A 3002-nucleotide genomic window follows, 5' to 3' on the forward strand; every position below is an offset into this window, starting at 1 on the left:
ATATATATATATATATATACACATACATATATGCTAATAAGAACACGGGTACGTGTGTTCACTTATGGAAAGTAGACCTCTTGGAAAAGAAACTAACGAAGCAGAGCGCTTTCGTGTATTACATCCAGTGCAAAAAGTACACAGTTTTTGCACTGAAGATGTAATACACGAAAGCGCTCTGCTTTGATAGTTTCTTTTTCCAAGTGGTCTACTCTGCATATATATATATATATATATATATATATATATATATATATATATATGAATATATATATATATGAATATATATATATATGAATATATATATATATATGAATATATATATATATATATTATATATATATATATATATATATATATATACAAATGTATATATATATGCATATATACATTTATATATATATATATGAATATATATATATACAAATGTATATATATATATATATATATATATGCATATATACATTTATATACATATACATATATATATATTATATATATATATGTTATATACATATATATATATATATATATATGTGTGTGTGTGTGTGTATACATAATATACACATGCACATAAGATTTTCTGAGATTGATGAAATACCGATGCTTTTATGTTAAATAAAATAAAATCAAGTCACAAAATACTAAATGTTAGCACATTACACAAGTTTGCAACACTAAACCAGCAAATACTGGAATGAAGAGTAAAACATAATGTAAATCTGTACTCACCCTGATCCTGTCCTTGGTGAGTGATTGGGAGAGTGGGAGGCATATGGTGGACGATTTGTCGCCGTTCCCAGGAATACAGGATAATCTTTGATCAATTATACTTAACACAAGTCTAGTTAGCCCTTGTGAATGTCAACAATTGAAAAATAACTTTCGCTGTAGATAATTAACAAAAATCAAAATACATTAGGTGTCTTACAGTGAAGTGTATTTGATAATTACGAACACTGTATTGAGGTAACACATTGTACAGCTTTGCTCAGAAGTGTTAAAGGACTTTTTTCTTTATAACCAAACACAGACTCACACTATCACAACTTAGTTTTGTTTCCTTTTTTTCTATTCCACTGAAAGCTCTAGTGAAGACTTAGTTCTGTAGATTCACACAACATATATCCTGTCCCAGAGTAGGCGAGAATACACGTCACGATGCACTAATTGGTTTCTGAGACACTATATTTGTTTTGTTGCATAAAAATATTCTTCTTGTGTTAACGAGAGAACTAGTGGCAAGTGGTACTTTTGGTGTTTTTGTTCAAATCAGTTTTACTTAAGTGATGTAATTCCTTAACTTCCCTCACAAAGCTTTTAGACTCGAGGCATTATTCTTTTAGGCAACTATGCACCATTTAGCATTACTAAAGCAACAACGACACATTTTACCTATATTACAAAGGATTACAAAGGCGGAGCATGCCGACAGGAGACTTTTTGGTCGGATGACGAAAAAAATCATCATAATAAATGAATAAATAAAAACTATAATAGTGTAAATAAAAAATATTTTCTGTGGTGAATCAACAAGAAATGTACGAGGACCCTTTGGTGAATGAAAAGATATGAAACATATCGAGGACATGCGACGCACCTCTGTGATCCTATGCGAATGGCTTAAATTATCGCTCACTCTCGAACTACCTTCGTTCGATTTCATGTATGTAAGTATAGACAGTGGCGCTCCCCAAGTGTGCCTCCCACGTCGTGTTACTGTCACTCACGAGTTTAAGAATTTCAGTAACAGGCTCGGGATTCCCGCGGAAGCACGGGATTCGTGTCTTGCACTAAACACAACAACACACGTTAACGAAGTTGAATGCAAAGGAAATCTAAAGGACAAAACGGACATACTCTACATCATGTGCAAAGAATGCTGCGCACATAGCATCGGGAAGACCGGGAGGTAACTGGCAAAAAGTTTGCAGTAAGACCAATGGCCAACAAACAAGAACTACCAGGGAACTACCCAACCCAAACACTACCGGAGAGCAACATGAAATAAGCCGGCGTGGAGCCAAAGTAGCACACAAGGAAAATATGAAGGGAAGGTATTTTTCCTAGAAGCTCGAGCCTGCGGGAGGGATAGCAGAAATGTGGATATTCAAATCTCATAAGGCATAATAACGGTTCACAGCCTGTAATCCAAAGACTGTGTGTGTGTGTGTGTGTGTGTGTGTGTGTGTGTGTGTGTGTGTGTGTGTGTGTGTGTGTGTGTGTGTGTGTATGTGTGTGTGTGTGGTGGACATATTTTCCCATGTGGGGCCAAAAGTTGAAAACCAGTAAGGGTTACTGTATGTGTCACGATCTTGCTTACTGTTACAAGTAGTCTTCAGTCATCTCCCTGAGGCTAACGAACAGCAATACATAATGTATGGAAATACGTGAGGTAAAATAGGCTGATAACTACTACCAGAGGGGTCACTTGACAGGTTGTACCACAAACATGATTAAAACACTCACTCACTCACACACACACACACACACACACACACACACACACACACACACACACACACACACACACACACAAACTACAGAATTATGAAAGGGATGGAAATTCTTGATAGAGACGACTTACTAAAGTTGAACAGAAGAAAAACAAGAGGACGTGAGAAGAAACTTAAGAAGGACAGTTACATAAGAGATCTGAAAAAGAATAGCTTCCCACACAGAGTGATAGATATCTGGAACAAACTGAACGAAGAAACAGTGAGTGCTAACACTATACAAAATCTTAAGAATAAACTGGATGCGGAAAGATACAAAAGCGGGTCATACGAGCATAGATCTCTTCCCGTAAAATACAACTAGGCACGAGTAAATATACACACCAGGTATGATAACAGAGGCAAGACCCCACAAGCTTTACTACTAGCATGTATTGGTACACACCCGCGCATGGTGGCACAGGATTGGAATAGGGCTCATGTAGTACCAGTTCACAAAGGTGGAAGTAAGGAATCCACACTGAACTACAAGCAGGTATTACTAAC

General features: G+C 35.9%; 1 long non-coding RNA gene across 1 annotated transcript in view; it reads right to left on the reverse strand.

The window, feature by feature from the left end:
- Positions 1–736: 736 nt before the first annotated feature.
- LOC143026473 (uncharacterized) overlaps positions 737–3002 on the reverse strand; it is a 107615-nt gene continuing 105349 nt past the window's right edge. The window contains exon 4 of the long non-coding RNA XR_012966492.1: positions 737–888. This is a non-coding gene — a long non-coding RNA (uncharacterized LOC143026473). The remainder of the gene's footprint in view (positions 889–3002) is intronic.

The sequence above is a fragment of the Oratosquilla oratoria genome, chromosome 6, assembly GCF_046742065.1.
Source record: "Oratosquilla oratoria isolate Oo_2021 chromosome 6, ASM4674206v1, whole genome shotgun sequence".
Classification (NCBI taxonomy): Eukaryota; Metazoa; Arthropoda; class Malacostraca; order Stomatopoda; family Squillidae; genus Oratosquilla; species Oratosquilla oratoria.